The 26,559-nt window shown below is 39.6% G+C and overlaps 1 protein-coding gene across 3 annotated transcripts in view; it reads left to right on the top strand.

The window, feature by feature from the left end:
- The window catches only part of Lypd6 (LY6/PLAUR domain containing 6), a 126,236-nt gene that overhangs the window by 38,106 nt on the left and 61,571 nt on the right, over positions 1–26,559 (top strand). The window contains exon 2 of one of the 3 annotated variants that reach the window (XM_074070725.1): positions 8,936–9,028. The exons of the other annotated variants lie outside the window; for them this stretch is intronic. The gene's annotated coding sequence lies outside the window, so the exon portion shown is untranslated. The remainder of the gene's footprint in view (positions 1–8,935; positions 9,029–26,559) is intronic. 3 annotated transcript variants of the gene reach the window in all.

Consider the following 26,559-nt stretch of genomic DNA (forward strand, 5'->3'; position numbering starts at 1 on the left):
GGGACCAGGGGCGCTGTGCGAGAGGGAGGCAGGGGGGAGTGGGGCGGGAAGAGAGGACCCGAGCAGCCTCCATCTGGGGAGAGAGCGAGCAAGGGGGCGAGGAGGGGGAGGGCGCAGCGTGCCAGAGGGAGGAGAGCAGTGCTGTGACAGGGACTACCACTGGGGTCAAAGGAGCACAGCTCCAGGAAGTAGGGCAGCCAAGGCGCCGCTCTGTGCGCGCTCCCCGGTGGGACCCCGTATCCCTGCACGCCCCTCCTGCAGTCTCGGCGCAGTCGGACCCCTACCCGAGCCCCGCAGTCGCCGGGTTTCGAGGAGAGGAGGGCGCGGAGGGCAAGGCCCGCAGCCTGCTGGTGCTCCCGGGTCAAGCAGCTTGTCTTACTCTTATATTCAGTTTGTCATTTGGGTCTGTTGATTTCACTTTGAAGTCTCTTGAATCCATCTTTGCTTTTATTTCCTTTCTTAATTTAGTATTTTCTCCCCCCCCCCATATTTAATTTTGGATTATTGAAAGAGCTTTTAAATTGGGTTCTTCCTTCTATAATCCATTTTCTTCACTATTTCTGGTGCTTTTTAAAATATCAATCTGAATGATGAGTTCAGTAGTCTTCAGTGGTTTTCATTCTGTAATGTCTCTCTTCTCTCCTGTAGCCCTTCACAATATTGGCCTTAATGTCCCTCTCTATCATTTCTTCTGGACAGTTTGTCCTCCCAGAGGCTAATCTTATCAGCCACTCAGTATTTCTGTGTCCATGTGCTGTCCCAGGATGCCCTTTGTCATTAAAAATTCAGCACATGTCGATGCCCGAAACAATGCATAAACTAAGTTTCCTTCTACCCTTCTTACTTCTTAATTCTTCATATTTCATACTTCTTAATTCCCATATCAAAAGAGAGTTTAATAAGAGAAACACCAACAGCAGTTTACTAATGCTTATACCTCAGGTACACATGGGAACCACCCAGAGAAATGAGCAAATCTCAAAAACATGGCTTTGAATTCAGACATAAATCCCATCTGCATCTGAAACACAAACAAGGGTGTCAGGGATGCCAATTATAGGGAGATGTCTAGGAAAAGCATCATTCACATAGGTAAGATGTGTCATGCAGATTTAAGTGTGTGCCTTCTCCTTTGATAAGAGCCTATAGTGATTTAGAATCCTCTTTCTCTTACTGGTCCAGAGAAGAACACAAGATGGAACAGAAGATGGACGCTATTATTTGTAGCTTCACATCTTTGATTTCCTTGGCTCAGGTCTCTTTTTTGGAATCCCTATGAGAAATTTCTCTTAGAGATGTAAATTTTCCTTTCAAAAGCTAGCTTCTATTTTCAGAGCTTCTCTTGTTTCTGCAGTTTCTCAAAATAGTCTTTATGCCAAAAAGATATTCTTTGGCATATTTTTGTATGCTGTGGTCATATTATTGGGTAGCATATTCTAGCTTGTTATTCTTTATGAGGTGTCTCTTCCCTTCTTGGTTGAGACAAATGTCCACACTGTTACCCCAATAGCACTTTGTTTGTACTCTTTGAATAGCCTTGAATGATGTAGTCTGATATGCACTAGATTTACTAATTTTTAAAATATGCCTGTTTTTTGAATAGTTTGTGAGCTCATTTTGAATGTTTTTCTAATTTTTTATTAACACATAATAATTTTTAATTAACACATAATAATTGTACATATGCATGGACCAGAGTACAATATTTTGACGTGTATATGAGGTACAGTGATCAAATCAAGGTAATTAGCATACCCATGACCCCCAAACATTTAATCGTTTCAGTTTATGAACTCCTTGAACTCATTGGTTGTGTTAAATTCAGTTTTGGAAATCTAGCATCTGTGGTACACTAGTGGTCTCCCAAAAAAGTCTGTGTCATAATCCCTGGAGCTTGTGATTATGTTACCTACAAAGAGGGGTTTCATAGATGTCATTAAGTAAAGGATCCTGAGACAGGGCAGTTTCCCTGATTACACTTTGAAATCAGTGTAATCACATGGGTCTTTTTAAGAGGGAAGCAGGAGAGTCAAGGGCCGAGAGTGGGATGTGTTGAGGGAAGCAGCAGGAGGAGGACGTAGTCAACAGAAACAGAGGTTGAACTGATGAACACTTCCAAGACAGCAGAAGGAGCCATGAGCCAAGAAGAACAGAGAGAAGCTAGACAAGGCAGGAAATGGATTCCCAGAGCATCATGCTGACACTTGAATTTAGCTCCATGAGACCCATTTCAGACTTCTGTCCTCCAGAAATGTGCGATAATGAATCTGTGTCATTTTTAAGCAATGACATTGTGGTAAATTCTTATACCAGCGCTAGGAAACTTACATAATATATGGGAAGAAAAATGTCTTTCCTTCTTCCTGTCTTAGGCTCATCGTGGCAGAGGCCTTTACAAAAAAGCCTAATTATTAAGAAAAAAACAAACAAAAATTTAAAAAATTAAAAAAAGAGAAAAACATACACATGTAAGCAATAGATTTTTGTATGACCTAGGAGCCTGCATCAGAAAATGAAGACTCAAAGAAATGTCCAAACCTGAGTTTTGTTTGCTAAGCTTGATGAAGAGTGGATGATCATGAAGACATGTGATTGAAAAAAAGGGTGGGATCTGAGTAATTAGCTGGGGGGAAACTGAGCAAGGCCTGTTTGTCCAGCTTCCTCCTGAGGTCCCTGTTTCTTCAGAGAGGAGGATGTTACTTTCTTCTGAGTTTAGGGAAGGTACTTCTTACATGCTGTTCTTATGATCTACTTCAGGGAAAGGTCAGGACATCTTTTCCAGGTGTTATGACCTGCTTCATAGAAGGGAGAAGAGAAGGTCAGAGAGTCTTCCTTGCTTCTGTGGTTTTTCTCACACTCTTTTAGCTTAAAATAATTAGTTTGCCAAAATGTCACATTTTGGGTCGTTGTGTTCTTTGCCTGACCTCACATGACACACAGTTAGACTAATTATACCTGCAGCTTATCTGCAATAATCAGAGAATTGTTCTTGATCCTCAATCAGTGTCATTCATAATGATCAGACCTAACATTTATTGAACTTTTGCTCTGTACCAGTCACTGTAGTCAGTGATCCTCATGATCACCCTATGGCTCACTACTATTATTATCACCATTTGGGAAATGAAGAAACTGATGCACAGAGTGATTTAATAATTTTCCCCAGATCACACTACCCAATAGATGATAGTACTGAAACTTGGAAGTGATCAGGGTGGCTCCTGGGTCTATGCCTACAGCCTCCATCGTGTCAAATCATGTATTCCCATCACAAATGTAGATTTATGTGTGCTATCCTAGCATGATAGGCATGAAGAAATGGGAAGAGCAAGATTTTAATATGAAGCTTTCAGTTATCAGTTGACTCATTAAATATGAACAAGTCAGCCAACCTAGGTCTCTGGGGCTGTCTTTGTTGAATCTTGCTTTTTCTGCTCACCTTATGGAGTTAGTATGAGAATTGAATGATAAATCACAAGTAAAAGTGCTTTGAGAAATATCTGGCACTAAATGTGTGCTGCTCATCATTATCCATTTGGTCGCTTAGGTATTTCCACAGCTACCTGTCCAATTAGCTATGATGTCTGACTCATTTGGTGAGTAGGGGTCTTTTAGTATTTATAATTGTATTTGATAACTATGTTCTTTTCCCCATTTGGTTATTATCCTTATATTTTGTGTCATTGATACTAAGAAAGTTGGAGCTCACAATTTAGTCTCCTTCATAGAATTTCATTGCCTCCTCCCTTTTAAAATGAGTTCATCAAATTTTACTCTTGAGAGATCATTTCTATCTTGTAGTGCACAGGAAGGTAGAACTTCTAGAAGACTTGCAATGATGTCAGCAGCTTTTCAGTAGGATTTTAAGAGAACAATTAATCTTTTGAGGATGCTCATTATTTTGGTGGAAAATCTTAGGCCAGTGATGACTTGCAAATCCCAGGGAGTCCTGATTCCAAACAATAGGGAATTTAAAGAAAGTCAGTGCAGCACTTTTAATTCTCTTTCTACCTGTACTGCCTTAGTCTGTAACATTACTTGTTCATTTAAGATGCTTTTAATTGCTTATTGTCTGCTGTTTGGTTTTGAGATTAGTTGAGGTCACCAGGATGATAGAAGACTGAAGCCCAATCTAACCAGACCTAAATCAATTGTCAGATGCTCAACTTCCTGAAAAATTAATGACTTTTGGTTGAGAAGCTACCTCAGTTTTTATAGCATCTTGTTTTGATTTTTGAAATTTCTTCTGTTTACCTATCAGGTAGTCTCACCTGTAACATGGGTCTACAGAGCTCAAACATCTATGTAGGTTCATGTTCAAAGTGATAATGTGATGGCCGTCCTATTGCATACTTTTTTGTTCCTTTCTTTGACTGTTTTATTGGAATGGACTCTTAGACATGGAATCACTCAACACAAAGCAAAAACTTAAAATATTAAACTGAAAATATATTAAAGCTGAACAAAGCAAAAAAATTTAATTCATATTAATAGATTGCCTTCCCTAAAGACTGTGTGAATTTATAGTCACTAGTGGTCTAAGGTAATGCATTTCTCACTGCAGTATGTCAATGCTCACATATTCCATAAACAGTTATGAAGTTCCCACAACCTTCCAAGTTCAGAAATTTTTCAAAAGTTTTCATAGGTACTCCCAGGTGATTCTAAGTGTAGGTTTACTTTATAGGAGAAAGTCCTTCTTTGTGGTCTGAATATTTCACAATCCTCTTAAAATAGGTCAGTCTCATTGGTTCATTCCTATTTTTTTCTGTATAGAAAATGCTATTCCTAGTGAGCAGATTCTTCGCACTCAGTCCTGAATACTAGAGATGTGGCCCCTAACATGACCTTGAAGCACTAATTCCCAGTAGTGTAACAATTCTGCAAGGCTATGGTACGTTCCAACTGGACAGCATCTTCTTGTTGGCAAAACACCTCACTAATAGTATCTCACTTAATTATTGCAATGACCCTGTGAAACAGACATTTTCATTCTCTTTTTACAGAAAAAGGAAAAGGAACCCCCTTAATAAGTACATTTTCTCTAAGTCTGCACAACTAATAATCGTGTGATAGGAGCTGAATCAACACAAGTCTTTTGACTTCAGGTTCAGTGTTCCTAATGCTGTGTCATAACCTGCCTTTGGGATTCTTCCAGTTCTGCTCCTGTTTTAATATGCAAATGGGTCCAGTTATTAGATTATTATTAGGGTGATTTCGCTTAGTGTCTTATGAGTTTTAGTGTGCCCTTCTTGTGCTCATTTTCTTCCATATATACTCATCTAGAATTCTAAGTGTCTAGAGTAGTGTTTCTCAGGTTGTTTTTCTTTCTTTTCATTATCACCCCTTTTCTCCCATGAGAAAAATTACATTTAAAGTCTTTGTAATGAGATAAATGAAATACTGAGGGAGAAAATCTTATTGGAAATCACTGAGTTTGAGAGGGCCACAAATTACTTTACTGCTTAAGTTTTTTCCTTGGCCTTCTATATTAATGAACTTTGCATTACCGTTATGAAATACTGGAGACTGGGTGACTTTATAAACAAAATAGTTTAGTTAACCCACAGTTCTGGCAGTTCATTGGCATGGCACTGGCATTGGCTCGGCTCTGTCCTGGTGAAGTCTTCATGTTGGATGAAGTTACAGTGGCAGGAGTAAGAACACAAGGAAAAGATCACATTACCAGGGAAGATGCAAGGGGAACAGGGTCAGACTTACTCTTTTTACAATAACCCTCTTGCGGAGAACTCAGGGTCCCAGGAGAAGTACCTTAATCCCTTCCAAGTTTCCACCAGACCTCCTAAAGTTCTCACCAGCTTTTACTACACTGGACACCAGGCCTCCAACACTTGTACCTTTGAGGGACAAATCACATCTAAACCATAACACCCCTCAGTGATCAATTTTAATCTTGGGAGATTGAACATGCTGTCAGTGGACAAACCAATTTTGATGACCCTAACCCTGGTTATCAGGGCAGACGGGGGTATTTGACTTATAGATGGAATTGGCATATGCATGTAGCTGATGGGCTACATATGAAACTAACATCACTCTTTAGGGGAAGAATGTTAGAAAACTACAAGCTGCCTCCCAAGAAAATATGCTTTAGTGTGAATTACTACTTAAATATGCATTCTTCATGATCCAATCACATGGAATATCAAATTTGCCTTTGGTTGCCATAGATTATGCGTGTCGTTCAGATAACTTCCTCCTACTCCCACTGCCTGCCTCTATATGAGCTTTGTGTAAGCGCTTGTCTACTTGTGGCCACAGCTCTGGGCTGAACTTCCAGATTTGATAGTTTCAGATTTGTGGCAGTTACATATATTTCCATTTATAATTTAAGGGAGATAAATGCTGGCATGCTCAGAGGCAGGAAAGCACTGTATTGGTAGATAAGGGTCATCCCAGGCTCAGCTTGACTGGCTGCCACCAATTCTGACATCCTCTGACCCTTGGCAAGGAAGGAATGTAAATGAGGGAGAATAAAGAGCCCCAGGTAGCTTCTGTTTGTTTTTACAAGGCAGTCAGATCTAAGTGATTTGAGAGAATGCCAGATTTTATAAATACTGAGCCAAAAAGAAAGAACAAGGATGGTAGGGAGGGGCCAAGGGACTGGGGGAGGTGCACTGGCAAGAGTAGAGGCTGCTCCAAAGGGAGGTTTTCATTCATTTCTATGGATATAATTTTTAAAATTAACATGCTGATTTCTTTATTGAAGTCAAGCAAGATTTTGAGTCATTTATCCGGGCTTCATAGGGTGCCTATTCATAGAAGTCAGAATAAAAGTAAATGAACCATGAATGCTAACATGCATCTAGCAAATCTAATAAGATTTAAAAGTTAAATAAACCGATGAAGTCTGCTTATTTTCTCCAAGGCCCCTTTATATGTTTTAACTTTGTTTCCTTTTTTACTCTTCATTTTACACAATGTCTTGTGTGGTTTCTTTTAACCTTAGGATTTAAAATACTAAAATGATTTAAAAGCTTAATTTCAGAGGCTTTTAGCAAAACTTTTAGTTGATGATGGCTTTATGTCCAACCTGCTGAAGAACAGAAAGATTTTTTTACCACCCTCCCCAAGATGCTAGATTTTCAATAGTGAGAAAGGCAATTGTATTCGTCTTTGCAAAGGAAACTGCCACAAGTAAAATATTTATTATCTCATAGTTTCTGTGGGGCATGAGCTTAGATTGGTCTTGTGCTTCAGGATCTCTTCCAAGCCTTCAGTCATTGTTGCTAGGGCAAGGATCTTATCAGAAGGCTCAATCAGGCAAAGCTCTGCATCCAACCTCACATGGTTGTTGCATTGCTCAGTTTCTCAAGGGCTTTTGGACCGAGGGTCTTGGTTCCTGGCTGCTTTGGAGTGCACCCTTAGTTGTTTCTATTGTGGGCTCCCCAACATTGCAATTTGCTTGGTCAAAGGCAGCCCGAGGTAGTCTGTTAGAAAGACATACCATTGTGTCTTTGTTATATTCTATTGATAAGAAAGTCACTAGACCCACATATTCAAAAGGGCAGGTGATTGCACAAGAATATTAATACCAGCATTGTATTAATCTCTTCTATACCTTAGAAGAGATCTATGACTTCATGCCACAAGCCTGTAGGATCTTAGGTTTTTCAAGGGAAGAGACCTTATTTTTTTTTTTTTCTGGGTTAAAATAGCTACCAAGACTTTCTTTGTTAGGTGGTGATCTGAACTTTTTGCTGAATGGGGCTGTATAGCCCTGGGCCAGCACTGTGAAGGGCAGGACCAGTCTGTAAATAAATGCACACAGAGAACCACCTTCTTGGGAATTCTCATGCAAGAGGAAGAAAAGGTCGAGAGGTCTAGCAAATCAATGGCAGGAAACACACCCTCTACTTTCTCTTCTCATTTTTAAAACAGTATCAGAAGAAAAGAAACAACATTCTCATTCTAGAGATTTTCAGGTTTTTATTTTTGATTCTCATTAGTTCCCTGCTGGCTGCTTTAGTGCAAGATATCCAAAGAGTCTTTTATGGAGCGGCAGGCATTGTGAACAACAAATCCAGGATGTACCAAGTAAGGACATTGCAGACAATGACATATATGGTAGTAATCCCATGAAACTATATTTCCTATTGTGACATTGTTTGTGTAATTGCACTCTGTGATATTCTCACAACAATAAGATTACTGAATGATGCATTTTTCAGAACATAGCCCAGTCACTAAGCAATACATGACCAAATGAGAAAGATGTCATTTCTTCCTTTAACAAACTTAAGGTTTTTTGGAAGAGATACAGATAGAAGTGGACAATTGTCAAATGTCATCAAAAGGACTGTGAAAAAGTTTTGCAAAACTTTCGGGAGCAAAGTTTTGTGGAAGTATAGAGGCTGTAAGCCTAATTCCAAGTTGCAGTTGTATTGGTACAGATGACATTCAATGAAGGCTTCCTGGAAGAGGGTAGGCTGGGCTGAATTAGTTGGAGGTAGTTTTTGTAGACATGTGGATAGGCTTTGCAGGGAGGGTGGTCATCACTTGTGAAGGCATAGTAATGGCATTATTCACCCAGAAGTGGTAGTTAACACCCTGCACATGAAAAAGCTCTCCAGAGAAAAGTATGAAGACCCTGAAGAAAAAAAGTTAAGGATGGACTCCTGTGATACTTCCGGTTAGGGAGAAGAAGAAATAATAAGAGAGTAGAGAACGAAGTGGTGAAGTAATCAAGTTTCTTGGGGTTTTAGACCAGAGAAGCCAAGCTAAGCAAAAACATATTTAAAGAATTTCTGAGAAGGCTAATAGGATATCTGAGGTACTCAGCATTTAGGAAATAGGATCTTAAAAGCCTGTTAGCACATAGCAGGTTCTCTGTCACACTTTGGTCCTCATATCCCAGCAAAGTTTTTTCCTTTTTTTCTATCTAAATGCCATCTTCTTCTGTTGCTCTGTGCAGGTGACATATACCTCCTGAGTTAAACGTCCCTTATTGAGGTGATCAACAGTCTCACTGGCTGCCCCTTAATTCCAACTGCAGTTTTCCAAGAGAGTGAGTCTAGTTTTTGTTTTTGTTTCTTCATCTTGGGAAGATACTTTTGGGAACATATAATGCAAATATGGCTAATGAAGACCTATTTTGGCTGGAGACAACCCTTAGAGAAAGAGGGATATAGTATGAATTGAGTGTGCTGTGTGCTCCTGAAAGATAGGAAGATAGCTGGAGGTAAGGTGGGATTTCAGCAAAGGAGGAGAAAGTTCCAAGGAGGAGGAAGTGGTCCTCTGTATTAGATGCTACTGACCACCCAGCGAGGTCCAGTTGTAAGAAGACTGTGAGTTGATGACTTCTAGGAGCTAAATCTGTGAAAACAAAAGGGAAATTGTTGACTTTTACTCAGATGGGAAAGGTGTAAGTGTACTTCTCTATGGAAGAAGAGGAAAAGTCTTTCAACTGGGATTGTAGAAAATATAGCTGAAAGAGGGCATAATTGATGGGTGAGATTCTTGAGGCAGTGGGGAGATCATCAGCAGACAAGAGTGGGGTGGTCACTCTCACTGAGGCTGGAGGGTTTGGGTACAGATGTCTCTAATTTGGGGATGAGGGGAAGAGGACAGACTGCCAAGAAATGAAGTCCAGGTTCTGATACTAGAAATTGTTCACTCTTTATCAAACCCCAGGTTTTTCTCTTGCTCCTTAAATATATTGAATAAATGCTGAGAGCTATAGCTGAGTATCTTTGCCAACAAAAGAATTAGATATTTCATACACTAGGTGACTTGTGTGGAAATCATCAACCAGGACTCCTCAGAGGAGCCCCCAGTTGGGCCTAGGGTCCTTGTCTGATGTAAATGCCTTTCCATCCCTGCTGTGTTTGTACTGTTCCCTCTACCCCTCAAATTAATTAATTGCCAGTGTAGAAGTATTAGGAGGTAGAGCCTTTAGGAAGTTATTAGGTCAATGGAATTCTTACAGAATAAGTGCAAGGAGGCTGTTTTTTGGAGTTTTTTTTTTTCTCCTTTTCTGTCCCTTTTACCCTTACATCGCTTCTGCCATGTGAGGAATGCGCCATCTTGGAAGCAGAGAGTGGCATTTACTCGACACTGAATCTGCTGGTGCTTTGATCTTGGACTTCCAAGTCTTTAGAACTGTGAGCAATAAATTTCTTTATTTTATTAAAAACTCAGTCTTTAGTATTTTTGGATAGCAGCACAAGTGAATGCAAACAAAAATTCCTAAGCAAACCCAAGAGCATTCTGTGAGGAGCAAACATGAAAATGTGGGTCAAGGCTGGTGGCAGCTGACAAGTTTGAAAATTTAAAGTGTCTTTCTCCTGTCTTCTCACCAAGCAACAGTCTGACTCTTGCTTGCATGAGGACAAAACAGAGTTGGGATCCTGTGTTGGGTGGGCTTGCTCCCACCTTCCATAACAGTCACTGGTAAAGAAATAACATAGGGAGATGTCTCTCCTGGGCTATACTCATCCTTCATCTGAGGATCTGGAAGGTTTTCTTACTTGTCTATTCAACCAGGCTAAATGAGATTTACTAGCATTAAGTCCAAGGGAAATTTAGATATAATGAAGAAAAGAAAGTAGATATTAAATAGTCTAAAAATTATTTTCCCTTCAGGAAGTCTCCTGGTTTAGTTACTCAAAAAGAAGTTGGAATGATGGTAATTTAACCCAAATTAATTTATTATGTCCTCCACTCTTCTAACATTTCAAACTGAGGAATGAACAGATCTTTCTGTCTTTTACAAAAAACTATGATTTGTGTGAAGTCCTTCATATGTTTTTGGAGTCTGGTGACTCTGTTTTTGGAGTGCCTTGCATGTGCCAAGAATGATACCATTAAACCCCATCGGGGGCACTTGGCAGGTGTCAGAAGGCATTGGTTTGCCAATATACTTAGCAGTGTCTACCTGGTGATGGAGGGTAATACATTCTAGTAGCAGGGATGCTTAATGAGAGTAGTTTTGTCAAGTCTTCTAGACTTTGCTAAGGTATCCAAAATATTCCTCATCAATCCTAATTTAGGTCTAATATTTCTCTTCTGCATCCCAGAGAGGGATATTAGACCATCTGGGGGATACAAACTAGTCTGTGGATCTCTGCCCCTCCATGGAGGCTTCAGGAATTCCACACCCTGCAGAGAGAGCTCTTTGGACTTCATTTGACAGAATAAACTCTCATGAGCATTGAGTCTTACAGGCACTTGCCTTTCCTGGACTGTTCATTGTAATCAGCCCTTATTGTAGGAAGAGGGACAAAATCAGGGGATGTGCCTTGAACAGAGACTTCCTCCAGGTTGGGCCAGGGCAGGGGAGGCTTCTTCATCATTTAAGCTGCCTCCCCAGAATCCATCCCCATTGACTCTTAATACTTGTAATACAACTGTCTAGGTAAGACATTAAACCTAATAAAGCCTTTCCTCTGTTAAGATTGTAACCATGCACTTTGCTTTCTATCTTATTTTTGTCACTGAATCAAAGATAAGAACTCTCTTTGACTAAATTTCTCTAGCAGATTAGTTATCTGAATTAGTTTAAAGCCCATAAGTAGAAGTAGTAATCCCTGTGTCATCTTAAACACTGAGGGACAATTCATGGGGACAACTTAATGTGGAGTGCTATGTGCATTTTATTCACACTTGTTAATTAACAGACTGGGGAGTTGAGATGCTAGGACTGAGCACTTGACTTCAAGTGACTCTAGAATGTCCCTGTCTTAAGTGCAGGAGCATTAGAAGAATTTGTATTAGTTTTTAAAAAAAACCCAAAACTTCACCTCTAGAAAGCCATGTATATGGTGGTCAAAAACAGACAAAATTAATTCATTTACAATAAAGGCCACAATAGCCATTATTGAGGAAGCTGGTGATGGGGCATTGGTGTTTGCTTTCTAGAATTCTGAAAATATCTGTATATTGTTCTCGGTGGGTGTTAAACAGTAGTGTCTTAGTTCATTTTGTGCTGCTATAACAGAATGTCACAGACTGGATAATTTATAATGAACAGAAATTTATTAGTTTATAGTTCTGGAGACTGAGAAGTTCAAGATCGAGGAGCTGGCATTTGGTTAGAGTCTTCTTGTGTCTTTCCATGGTGAAAGGGCAAAGACAAGGTGAAAGAGACAAAAAGGGGCCTGAACTCCTCCTTTCATAAACAACCTCCTCCCATGATAATGAACCCTCTCCCACACTAACTGCATTAGTACACTCATGAGGGCAGAACCATCATGACCAAATCACCTTTTAAAGGCTCCACCTTTTAATACTGTTGCAATGACAATTAAATTTCAGTGTAATTTGGTAGGGGACAAATACTCAAACCATTGCAAGAGGCATACAAACGAAAAATTTATAGAGCTGTATGTCAATGAAAAACAACAAGAACCACAACAAAAATCTCATCTATGAGTTTATAGAGTTGTTTTCCAAGATTGTGGACTTTGCTCTAGATCCTCATTGTAAACTTTGGAGAGGTTTAAGATCACACAGAGAGTTGCACGGTCAGATTGGTGCTTTGAGGTGCTTTCTCTGTTGGTGAAGAAAGGATGACTGGATGTGAAGCTGATGCAATGATCCAATAAGACACAGCAGCCCCTGACTTAGGACAACAGGGAACGGACGTGAATGGAAGAATGAAAGGGTATGAGATAAGGAGGTGTTGTGAGAGCAGCTGTAGTGTGGATGGAAGGGCCATTGCCTGGAGATCCAGAATTCAGCTGGAGACGTAAGTCTCAGATTCCTGTGAGCCATCCTTAGAGATAACAAGTAGGTAATTAAATAGATGAGACTGGAGTCAGAAAATAGATCTGGGCTGAACTTATAAAATTAGGAGTTGCTGGCCTGGTTTTTAAAGGCATAAGAATACATGAGATCCCTTTAGGAGAGAGCGCAGAGTCAGAAGGAAAGGGACTTCAGGACAATGCCCTAGGAATTGCCACAATTAAAGGGGAGACTGAAAAGGAATGCCAAAAAGGTAGAAAGACAATGAGAGTGCTCAGTCCCAGCGTCCACGGGAAGAATGGCATGAGAAGTAGAGAGTGGTCAACAGTGATGAATGCCACTGAGGAGACAGGTAAGATGAGCACTGAACTCCTCAAAGGGCTCTTCAAAAGCATGGAGGCCACTGGCCACCTCAGCAAGAGTAGGGGTACGTGGAGGAGTGGTGGTAGAAGCCACATGGAGTAAGGCAAAAGAGGTATTTCTTTTTATTCCCCCTGTGGAGTTTTCATTACTTCAGCCGTGTATTCAGAACATCAGTCCTTTGTGTTACATTTAATTGTATAACATTTCAGTTGAAGTTTAATTCTGTAGTGCAATGTAAAAGGCATTAATTGAGGTCCCTGTTTCTTTAGCTGTTTTAGTGAAAGAAACTGAATTTAGAAAGTGCTGTGGGCGATTGTTTTTGAGCCCATATATTTGAAGGGGTCATTTCACGGGCCATTCGCACCCCCATGCAGAAATGGGCAGCATGGTACTTGACTCATGTGGCTTTAAAGAGCAGAGTATTGAGAGAACTTCTAGGGAAGTTTAGAATTTCTCTAGCTGATATTGAGGCTAAGTATCCCTCTAGGCTAAATGACCAGCATCTTTTCTTAAACCTATCACAGAAATCCTGATAATGGAAAGCAACCAGGGCAGGAATGCCCATGTCACATTATTTCAGATGCCAAGCATACTGTTGGGTCACTGAACAAACACAGATTGAGAAAAAGAAAGACAAAGAATAGAGAAAGAAGTCTCAAAATCATGCCCAAGTCTTCAGTCCAGAAAGTGTTTTGTGAATACGATGCATCTTAAGGCTGCCAATAAGTACTCAGTGTCAATTCTAGGTTTGATCAACAACACAAAGAACACACACAGTATAGTAATACATATGAAATTTTACACTGGTAAAAGTGAAGAGGGAAAAAGTATTTTTAATGTATGGAAATGTGCTGGGATGAGCAGGAGAGAAGAGGGAAGGAAATCAACTCCTGCCCACAGTGTGCACTGCTTCATTGGTTCTGGCAAGAGGTCAGGGTTTTGGGGAAGACTGGATGTCCAGTATGGTGTGGGAGAACTTGAATCTGGGAAGTGACCTCCATTTATCACAGACACCTTGGCATCTTCCTTCATTGGAGTTGAGAGTATGAGTGAATTTATTTTGGAGGTGGCCAAGCCAGGGCTTACCTGTTTTCAATGAGGATTGTTCATCAGTGTGAAAGAACCCTATAAATAAGTGCTCCTGCGTGTGCCCCTGTGATTTTTGACATATGGATGGTATTAAACTGCCTTAATGTAGGTCTTGGGGAAGCTGGGTCCTGGAACTTTGAGCGGTAGCTGTAGGAAGAACTTGAGTGAGAAGTTTCATTTCCTCTGAAGGTTACTTGTTGATGATAATGATATCCAATTTTTTTGATAAATCATGTGCAGGAAATGTGGTCCTGCTGTGTTGACATGATATAAAAAAAGTGCAGAAAATTCATGTGTATTCTTGGACCCTGAGAGCCCAGTGGCATAAGCAAGATTTAGAAACTATTTTGTCTAAAGAGAATGAAGAAAATGTGTGGAGTTCTCCTGCCATATGCTCCTTGTGAGCTTTTGTTTTGTTGCCTCTCACACCAGGCTTTCTCATGGGTCATTCCTATAACTGACACCATGACACGGAGATGTTTGGAATCCCCCTCTGAGCAGTATGAAGGGACTGTGCTTCTACTGTTATTGCTGTTTGTTCTTATTCTTACTATTATTGCAGAGAGTCAAGGAACTGAATTTGAGAGGTGGAAGAGGGCCTCCATCAAGAGAGTGTGGCTGGGTTGAAAGTAAGCCTTCAAGATACAGAGAAAGTTAAAAAGGATATGACTAATGAGAACAATACCATAAAAACACAAAGCACACAGAACTGGGTGTCTACTTCCAAAAACACAAACATTGCAAATTACAATAGCAGCATTTTGTTAGTACATAAGCCAAATGTTATTTTAGCCTGAGAGGAGGCAGCTGAACTAGAGATAGCGAACACACCTAAACAAATGTGACCCAGGATGGAGCTGCAAAAACACAAAAGGGCTGCATGCTGGCATGGAAACTGCCACAGAGCTGGAACAACAGAAGCTGAAGTTGAACAGTGTCAGGCTGGGATGTGTGGTTCACCCTGGATCTGTTTTGCAGGCCTTGGGAAAACAACCCTACAGATACATTCTTTAGAGTTACAATCCAATCCTGGACCAAAAAAACAGTTCTCTCTAACTTGGCAATGTTGGAGAGCTTTCTGGCTGTTTATTCACACTATGTATAGCTATCTGCAAGCCCAGTATTTCATCTGAATACTATTAAGTTAAACAGAGGCAGTGGTGCCTGCGCCCATCCCACACCAACCTAGCACTGTTTACCCTATGGATTTCTGAACTCCCCTCAGCAGGTGAGGCCCTTGTAGTCTGGCAAACCCACACTTTGAACACGCATTCTAGAGGAAGGATTAAAGAACAAAGGCATGAGTCAGAGAAACTTAGACCCTCACCTGTAAGATGTTACTAATAATAACTCCTTTGCAAGCTTGTTGTGAGAAGCATATTAATTGTATTGTTGTAACATAATGTAAAATGTCTCATTTGTATTAGTGACTGCATTAATTTACATTCTCACCAACATTGTATAAGGGTTCCTGTTTCCCACATCCTTGGCACCATTTTTTGTTTCTTACATACCTGTTGGCAGCCATTCTGAATGGGGTGAGATAGAGTGTCATTGTAGTTTGAATTTGAATTTTCCTGATGGCTAAAGATGTTGAACACTTTTTTTCATAGAAGTATTGACCATTTATATGTTTGAGAAGTGTCTTCTAAGTTAATTTGTTCTTTATAATATTGTGGATATTAATCACTTGCTGGATGAGTAACTGGCAAAGATTTTCTCCTGTAAACTATCTCTTTATTCTGTTAATTGTTTCCTAGTTGTGTGGAAACCTTTTAATTTCCTTTAGTCCCACGGCTGGTTTTGGAGCCAGATGAGCTGCTGTAAATTGAGAGGATGAGGAAGGTGGAGGAAGCATAGACTCTTCAGGGATCCCTGAAACCTGAGCATCAACACCTGCTGCAGGTCTTTATATAAAAAACTCACAAACCACTGTTTAATGGTTAAATTTTGAGATGTTTAAAAAGCTTTCCAAGTGATGCCTAAGCCTTGTGTACCATAGACCTTGACTTAAAAATTTCTGTTTGATAAAAAGACAAAAACAAAAACAGAAAAACCTGGATAAGCTTGTGTTAGATTCATTCCAAATCATCAGCTCGGGTATTTGTCCTCCTGATTATTATTGAACTTAACCTGTTCTTCCAGTCTATGTCTTTGTTTCATCAGAGGCTATGAGCTGGAAGGAACCTTGCCCTGAGCTCCTTCTGGTGTGTCATGCTTTTGAAAAAAAAATACATATAATAGTATTTTTTTTAGAAAACAGGAAAGCAATCTTCTTGCCATCTTTGAGTAACACAATTGATTAAATAATGGAAATCCTTTATAGCTGGTAGCTGTAAATCTGTGACTCGATTCATTTATTCAAAAAATGATTATGAACAGTTTAATATCTACTGAGGGCAACATCTCCAGGGGCCTTGCACTAGGTTCCACCCCATAAAGACCCATGTTGGGGACCAAACTTGCAATATGTGAACCCTTGGTTGGGGGGAATACTCAAACTACAGAAGAAGGTGCAGAGCAAAGATTTTTAAGTAGCAAACTTTGGTATGCTCAATACAATAGGTCTGGGGCATGAGAGGAAACAGCATAGGAAAGTGAGAAAGAGCAACCATTTGGAAAAGGAGGAAAGTCAGGACAGAGAAGTGTCCTAGAAGCAAAATGAAGAAAAGCGTAAGAGAAAGTATGCCATGGATAGGTTAAGTAAGATGACAGTTGAGAACTGACCATTAATTAGATTCAGTGTCCTGGAGGACACTGTAACTATATGAGAACTGTCAGGGTACAGTGCTTTTTTTGAAGTAAGTTTAAAACAGACTGGAAGGGGAGGAGCTGGAGACAAGTACAAAGACTCTTGAAGAGTTTTGGTGCAAAAGGAAGAAAAGAAATAGGTTGGTACCTTTAGGGGAACTTAAGTCAAGAGGACTCTTGTTATTTGGTTTTGTTTTTACATTTAGTTGGGCAAAAGCAACAGTATTTTGGTTTGCTGCTGATATTGATCTAGTAGAAGGTAAAATATTACTGACATTAAGGGTAGAATTACTATAGGGTTGTGTTGAGTGAATGGGAGGGGATGGGATCTATTAGAGAAGTAGGTTTCAGGAAATGGAGAGAAGTAGATTCTGGCAGCCAAATAGTGGTGGTGGTGAGAGTGTGTGGAAGTTCTCTTTCTATTTCTTCAGATTTCTAGTGAAGTCAAAGCAGGCCACCAACAGAGAGTACCACTTGGGTAGGAAATGGTAGAAGTCTGAAAGGAAAAGGAAAATACAGCATTATCATCCAGGAGAATTGGAGCATGAATAGACTAATGGCTAATACTGCAGACTCATGTCTAATGGTGGTGTTTGTTTAAAATTAACCTATTTGTTTCAGTGCTGTCCCATTTACCAAATGCCTTCTTGTAGGTTGATTGCCTCGACACCTCTGTGGTTGGTAGAGAGAGTTGGGTATTATAAAATCACAGTTTTAAGTCAGAGTGTGGGTCTCAAATCCTGGTCTACTGAGGTGCAGTATAGAGCTATTTTCCTCTATTAATATTCTTTTTAAATGAATTTTAATTGCTAATGATTTCCAAGTATGAAAGTACTGATAGAACTCCTCTACTTCTCTTCTATATTTATTGCTCTGAATAGTTTTTGAGAGAAAAGATCAGATTAAGTATTCTTTGTCCATTACCACTAAGAATTCAATTTCAATATTTTTAGCTAGAGTCTAGTATATAGAAGGTTTAATGGTGATAAAATTCTTGCAGAGTTTAAAAATGAAATCTCTTAATAGGAAAACCATAGCCTTGTTAATAGAAGTTCTGGTTGCTTTCCAGACAATAAATACATTTTTAGAAATACTTTAGTTAACATGAGATGTTATAATTTCCGTAAGTGCAAAGTATTATATAAGCAGGGATGAGGTATATGGAATTACTCTTCTTCTTTTACAGTCATGTCTCAAACTATGCTAATTGTGCCAAATGTATAAGTAATATTGGGTTATAATATATCTCATTTTCCCTTAGGTATGTTTAGAATTTTTAAGGTGGAAATGTTTATTTCCCTGCTTTATTAGAAATGGTTTAATCAACTTTAACTGACACATCTCCTCTAAATACCAACTCTTACAATGAACTTTTCAGCATACTCCACACTCTCATTTCTCATCATTTCTACTCACCCTCTTTTAGATCTGATTCTGTGGCTCATTTCTACTCACCCTCTTTTAGATCTGATTCTGTGGCTTTAAATCATGTTTGTAAAGCTTATATTGACATCAGTCAGCATTTCAGTTTGGTATCTGAAATGCTCATTTCTACTCACCCTCTTTTAGATCTGATTCTGTGGCTTTAAATCTTGTTTGTAAAGCTCATATTGACATCAGTCAGCATTTTAGTTTTGTATCTGTCTATACCACAAATCACTGAGGTTTCTAAATCTTTCAACAGATTGATTCAAATCTCACATAAAATTTACTGTCAGAACAACCCGACTGTGCACAAATGTTCTTCATACATAAAAACTATAGGAGTTGAAATCATTTCAGAATATGTGTAAAAGTTGTGGATACTTGGATTAGTAGCCTGTTATAATTCTGTTAGCTCATGAATTTAATAGAAATTTCTGAAAATATTGTGTACTGTCCTCCTTAGCACACTTTAAGATAGATTAGGTTTTATTATAGTGTTACTATTTCACATATGTTTTTGGCTAGAGTCCCCAATAATTGCTTGAATAATCTCCAAGGAGAATGGTAAGAATAACAACTTTGAACATCAGTGTCTGGTTTATAGAGAAAATATTCCAACAAGGTATTTTTGTGGTAAAATATACATAATATAAAATTTATAATTTTAAGCATTTAAAAGTGTGTATTTCAGTGACACTAATTAAATTTACAGTGTTAGACAGCCATTGTCAAGAACTATTTCCAAAACCTTTAAATTACCCCAAACCCAATAAAAACTTTTTAAATGACATGAAAATGTAAAAAGTTTTGGTGTGCCAGTTGACTCACCTTGAATAATACTTTAAGTTTTAATAGGTCAGTAAATGGGTTTTGGTTCAAAAACTATCCAATATGAGTGTTCTTTTCATAATATGCTCTTTTCTTATGAGTCTGAGTGAAACCACATCTTTGGACTCATTGATTATTATTAAAATTTAGTTTTTCATGCACAAGTTACTGCCTTCATGAGTCTTCTCTTTATCCTTTTATCAAAGTACCACAAAATTGACCTCAACATCTGTTAGTTTCAGATCAAAGAGAGTTGAGAATCAAGTGTGATGACACATGTACAGTCCAGAGATGAAAGTCTGTTCAGTTTAAAATGACCCCAAATAACAGATGACTAAAGGAAATAGTACATGAACTAGAATGAAGGAGACTTTTATCTTACTAAGTCATGAGTTAAGCCTTCTATAAGCTATTTAAGAATCATGGAAGCCAATTTGTTGAATTCCAATGACCAGAGTATACTCTGAGTAAATTTATAACTTTTTAATTTAAAACATTGGTGCATTTGCTTTTAGAAAATAGTAGTGATGATTTCTTTGTACTGATTATATATATCAGTAAATAATACAGCTGAGTTTCCCCAGGTATGACATGCTTACTATGACCTATACCCCCTATTCCACCAAAGCACATATTCATCCCTAAGATCTACTTTAAATGTCTCTTTTTTGAAGCCTTCCCCAAGTCCCATAGACAGTTACTGAATCTTCTTTTATGCTCCAATAATACTCTACCAAAAATTCATATTGTAGCAATCATCACATTAAATTCCTATCATTTTCTACACTGTAAACTTCTTAAGGGTAAAAGCTATGTCATATTTTTGCTTCTATTCCCAACATAGTTCTGAGCACACAGTGAAAACCCATCAAATATTTATTGAATGGCTAAATTAATGAATGAACTCATCCATCTAAGCATTCATTTTGGAGTTTTCATTTCTGACAGTGTCTCAGTCATCATGCAGTATTCATATTTTGTTTACTAATGCAATCAACAAAAGCATACAGGGTCCAATTTTAATGGTGAGTAGAAGACATTTCCATTTGTGACATTTCCTAAAGTAAAGTGTTCTGATTATGAGCCCCTGGGCTTTTTCTAGTAACCTTACAAAGCTCAAAATGGTATTCCCAAAAGAAATTCCTGAATGTCTGTGTGTGTTTGTCCTAGGAATTGAGAAAACACTAGTAAGGAACATCTCCCTTTTAAGTCCTCTGTGCTAGAGTGTGAAATCTTCACTACCTGCTTTATTCCTGTGCAAAGGCCTCTGGCTACTCTAAGACATGTGTGCTGTTAGTAGAAATGTTCCACTTGGCTTTGATTTTGCCAGTTGAGAGCTGGTGTTGGCACTATAGTGGGTACCACAGAGGAAATAGCACAAAGAGAACAGCTTGTCTCAAAGTATCACATGATCTCTGTGACTAGACACTGGGACTTCCCTGACTCCTCCTAGGCTCTGCTCATGAGTACATGCAGCATCCTTTTCCTAAGATTCACCTTTCATTTTCCCTCTTTTCTCTTATTTCCCTTTTGATTCCTCCTCAGCCCAGAAGTTACAGGTAGCAGAGTGCAAATGAGTAACGGTGGAGTATCTGTAAGTGCCTGATTTGATTCATGGTGCACAGTCCTGGCTTTCCTAGCTCACAGACCCTCTTCGCTTGGGAGCCTCCATTTAGCAGGCAGCACTCAGAAGGAAAGCATATTTCTTTCACCAGGCTCCCAAGAGGACACCTCCAGCAAGGACTTATTGGATTTATCTGAGTTTAGCAGTATTAGGTAGAAGCAAGCCACGGTCTTATTAAAGAAACCAGCAATTTAGAAATCTAGCAACCAAGTCCTGATATTACTCATGTCTGCAAAGACTGCCTTGGTGACTTTTTGTTAAGAGTTCAGGGACTTAGCTTGTCTCATAAGCCAGGCAATAGGGGAGTTTTATTTTCTTGGATTGAAATGACCAGTGAATTCAGTGAAAGCAATTAGACAAGTTTTGTATAGATACTGAAATTTCCCTTTCCCATGATTAACAAACAGAGAAATGAAGCCTTATTTTTTGTGCCCTTTGCAGAACAGAAATGGGAAAGAGGGAGGGGGGAAATTGACTTGTCTCTGACACTGGAAAACAGATACTTATTTGTCGAGAGAGAAAGAGAGAGAGAGAGAGACAGACAGACAGACAGACAGAGACTACCACTATCTGCTTTGAAAGGGGGACAGGGTAGGGGCTCCCTTTCCAGTGGGCAGTTAAAGAGTGCTTGGGTCCAGATGGCTGCCACTGTTTTCCAGGTATGGCTAAAGGATACATCTTGGCAAAAGATTAGGAATCCCCTCCACAACCTGCAATTACCAGTGTGTAATTGCCTATGATTTCCAAAATGAAAATATCCTTAAAATTTAAGCCTTGTACTTTAAACTTTTGAATCATCTGTATAAAGATAAATATTATGTGGGGGAAGTTCCTCCTTCATGAAGAGGTAAGACTAACCTGAATTTAGAATTATAAGGAAAAGAGAATGTTCAGAAAGTAATGGCAGGATTATAGGCTTGCTTCCTATAGCACTTCGATTGAGAATATTTTTGTTTCTATTACAGCTGCCTGAGCATTTCCCCTCTTTGTCAGATGATTTTCAGCTTTTTCATCCACTTCAGGCTTTAAACTTTAATATTATTATTGACATGGAAGGTCCTGATTCTGCTTTTTCCTGATCTCATCTTCTTGCCTTCAGGTACAGGAAACTGTTCTCAGTGAAAGAAGCCTGATTGCAATGCACAGCCTTCAGCAGGGAGGGCAGAAATGGGTCCTTGATTATCAGATTCAGAAGGTGCCTGTTACTTGCTTCCCAGATGGAGTCTGTGAGCTGTTTCCAGCTGCTGAAAATAAGAAGGCAGTGAGCTAGAATGATTCTGGCAGTGAGCAATGATGCCTTCTCATTTATCAAAGAGCGATGATTCAGAAAGTAGGCATTCTAGAAAAACCTGAAGACTAATGGAATTTCTGAGGAGGGAGGAGCATTGTTAGATGGTGGAGATGCAAAGTCAAACAGGACAGGTCGTGGGTTGGAGGAGCCCATGCTCAGGTGGGGAGGTAGCTGGTGGACAATGTTAGGGTGCTGTGCATGTTCTGCAAGTGGTGTTAAGCAGGCTGGGAAGAAGTGAGCAACTCAGTGGGAAAGGATTGGGAAGAGTTCTAAAGGGGGAATCTGTTTGCTAAGTGAGGATGAATGCTCATGGGGCAGACAGTGTGCATGAGACACTCCCAACAAGGGGAGCCAATAGTGTGTAAGTGAATGAATGTGCAGGGAGCCAGAGCTATGAAGAATGAAATAAATTGAGAAAATGAGAAGATGTGCTTTATGAAGAATGGGAGCATCTTCCCAGTTGTCTTTGGATCTTGTGCCCCAAGCCAAGGCTTATCCATCACTCACTCTTGACTCATGGAAGGTGAGATATAAGTGACAGATTACCTTGGTGCTATACTAAGCAGCTTAACTTTCTTCTTGATGTTTGATTTTGGATCATTGAAGGATTTGATGTTGGGAATCATGTTTCCATATTTTCATTTTGGAAAGTATATTGTGACTCTGTTAAAAATGACTGAACTGAATTTAATCATCTTATCTCAAAAGAGGATTTTCTTCCTTCACATAAACGGGAGGTCTGAGGGGTCTTCAGGCTTAAGGCAGAGGAGAATCAAAGGGTTAAGATGGTATCATCAGAGTTTTCTTTCCTCTTACTGCTTGTGTCTTGCTCTCTCCCTGTATATGTGTCTCTTTGTATGTCTCCGCCTTTCTCTCTGTGAGTATCTGTGTTGTCCTTCTCCTTCTGGCTCTACCTTATCATCTCCTCTGTGAACTGACCTAATTCTTAGAAGGTCTCTTCCTGTGTTGAAGAAGGTGCCATTGAGTTCTTCAGAGTCATGTCCTGTATGGTAGCAATGCAGGGGAAAGGGAAGCTCTTTCTCACATGTTCTGGGCAGAAGTATTGGGGGGGATCTTCTGTTTGGCTTTGGTTGACCAGGTGCCCATCTGAACCTGTCTTTGCAGCTGAGGAGGCGGATGTTCCATCTAGGTCTGGGTCAGATGCCACCTATTTACTAATATAGGGGATTGACCTCCTTAACTACTTAGAATCCCTTCCCACTTGGCACAGGATTATAAAAGCTTTAACGAAAGACAATGGGAAAACAGCAAAAATTCTAGCTACCATATTCCACCGCAGTACAGAAAGTGGGATTGAGGGAAAAGCAGATATTGTGGTTTCAATATGAGTTCATTTTTGAATGCTTGGTCTCCAAGTGGTGGTACTGTCTTGGGAGATCTTGGAAACTTCAGGAAGTAGGGCCTAGCTGGAGGAAGTAAGCCAGAGGACATGCCTTTCAAGTTTATACCAGGTCCCCAGTTTGCTCCTCTCTCTGGTTCCTGTCTACCTCAATGTGAGTTGTTCTGCTCAACTATGCCCTCACCATGATAGACTGAGCCCTCTGAAAACTTGAGCTAAATACAAGTATTTCCTCCCTTAAGTTGTTTGTTTTAGGGATTTTGGTCACAGTAACATGAAGTTTTAACTAATATAGCAGAGCAAAGAATAAAATTGAAATATCCTCTTTACTCTAAATGTGTCTAAGTAATGGCATATTTAAAAATTAAGTATCTCCAACTATCTTGCACTTTTAAAAAACTTTGGCTAAGGTAGTCTTCAAAGACAGAGAGAATTGAATATTTGAGTAAATTTCTGCAAAAATAGAAGAGTGTGACTGTGTATATGGATGGTCTCAGTATATCACAGTTATAAAAAGAGACAGCATTTGGAACCATTCACATGGATGGAGAAACATATTGCCTTCATATGAGAATAGTTGGATATGTTATAGAGTAGAATGCAGTTAACATATTTTTAAACAAGCAAACAAACGAGGCATCAAGGAAATTTGCACTTTCTGCTTTGAGCTGAGTCTACATCCCTCTTGGGTAAGCACTTTCCCTACTCTGCAATTGGGGATGCATTAGAGAAGACTGAGAAACACTGGAACCCCTCATTAAGCAAAGCTACACACAATGAAGTCTTTATGTAAAAGTGACATGTCAGGAGCACATATCTTGGAATTAGTTGATGGTGGAACATTCTCAACTCAACAGTGGTGATGAGGGATGGGAAAGGTGGAGTAAGGTGGGTGAGTGGGAGGGAGGGAAAGTCATATAATTCTGTTTCAGTGTCTGGCTTCTTTTTACAAGATGTTTTGCTCCCTTAAAAAACCTGTTCTTCACATATTCTTAGGTTCACTGAAGTTGAGATACCCTTTCCTCTTCTCTGTGTTGATAGTCAAGTAAACTTGTTTTCAGTTACATTCACGTTAATGGTACTATGACTTTCATTGAAAGAAAGATTAAAAATTCCTAATAGCTTGGTAAACTTCAGCATTCCTAATGCTGTCATTTTCTCCCTTCTTCTCTAGAAGGATTTGGAAAATTCTTGGCCTAACAGAAAAGGTTAGTACTGTGCTGCACACTTTGTTAAATTGTGCAGTGGGCATTTTCAGATCAAGTTACAGTATAAGATTTAAAGGTAAATTATGCCATGATTTTAGGAGAAGGGCAGGTGACTAGGAGGTTAAAAAAAAGAACCAAAAAATTAAACCTTGGCTTTTGAAGACATGAAATTGTAGTCCCTTTGTGACTTTTGATGAAGCACTTTTCTTAATTTTCATTCCATTAACAATCTGTCTAACCTTTTCCAAGGAAGCTCTTTTGTGGCAGAAATACTGTGCTGTTCTTCCAGAGAGTGTAGGGGCCCATCACATAGGGTGGGGGAGATTTGAGGGAGAACACCCCTGTTTCATCCAGTTGACTTGATATTGCTTTTCTGAGTTTAGTGAAATCAAGACATCTGAAGAAATTATAATTTTATGACATAAAGACATTATAATCATAGCTAGATATAGAATTAGCTTCAGGAAGAATGACTAATTTAGGCATTTAGAGGATGAGAACCAAATTAGAGCAATATGAAAATTAGAAACAGAGTTGCCAAAATGACCCCTGTTCCTTAATGAATGGCCTGAGGGGACATCTGCGATTGTCTGCTCTTGTGACTAGCTGGAGCTCCTCCTAGCAGCCTAACTGGGAGCCACAGGAGATTGAGAAAGGACAAAAGACAAACATGCCAAAAGCTGGGATCAGGTGGGCTGGATGCTCTGGTGGAGACACACAGCAGCCTTGACCACCTCCAGCAAGATTATTATATACAGCAGCAAACCAGGAAGTGGGATAGCGAAGTCAGCATGGCAACAGTTCTCAGGGCGTGATCTTGTAGTTTTGCGAATCACAACTTTCTGCACTTACTGGTACTGTTCCTGTCTGAAGGTCATGGTGTTATGCAAAGCAGCTGTGCTGCATTTTGGTGTCACTCCCTTCTGCAGCTGGGGGCTGTGCTGATCCCAGCCTGCAGATTATTTGACATGGCTGTGCTCATGTCAAATTCTCCTAGACTTCTCATACACCTCTCTCCACAGTCTGCTTCTTGGCTTACAAACTGAATCCAAGGACATTTTCATCACAACGGCTGTATTTGAAGAGAAGGAAAGGTCATAGAGATTAAGAGTTTTGACCTGTCACTGCAATGGAACTTAGGTTTGGTATCTTTATTTTTGTTCTGTAAGGTTTGTTGTTCTAGGCAAAAATTGATCTCTCCCTGAGCCAGGCCTGGACTGGAAGTGGATGGTTTCATATTTCTAATAAGTTAGCTCCTCCCCAGGCCCCTGGTTGCAAATGTCCTGTTATGACAGGACCCTCAAACCCTCTCTGCAGTATGCAGAATCCACTCAGATGTGTGGATTGTTTTTGTGTTCAATTGTAATTATGTTGTGTTTAATTCCCCGCCAGGAGATATTCTATCCAGGTATTTCATTCATATTTTAGATCCTGATTAATTTTCACAGTGCTATGTATTGACCTTGAAAGTCTTGGTATTGAAAATCTTCACCCAAAATGTTTCATCCCTCAGTCTCATCATTCTATTTGACTCTCTTGGCTCTTACTCTCAACATCTCTTGCTTCATCACTGCTTTGAATAATCTCTTGTCTATTTGCTGGGGAGGGGTATCCTTGTCCATCAGGAGAGACCCACATGCAAGTTGTAGTTGTGGAGCTCTTTGGTTCTCTGTCACTTGAGAAATTTAGCAAGTCCTGGTCTATCTTCTTCTCAGCCATTGCTTCCTGTATGTGGTTCCATTTCATTGCAGATTTGCATGTTGGGCCTTCTGAGTGGCCTTACTTAGAGATAGCTGACTTTTTGAGATTCTGGAAAATTTCTTAGGACATTGTTGTTTGGAATTGTTGCAGCAGTGCCCACCCCTTCAGTCATGCAAGCCCTGTCTCTGTTGTTTGTCTCAAGACATCAGGGTAC

This window comes from Castor canadensis, chromosome 4 (assembly GCF_047511655.1).
Source record: "Castor canadensis chromosome 4, mCasCan1.hap1v2, whole genome shotgun sequence".
Taxonomy (NCBI): domain Eukaryota; kingdom Metazoa; phylum Chordata; class Mammalia; order Rodentia; family Castoridae; genus Castor; species Castor canadensis.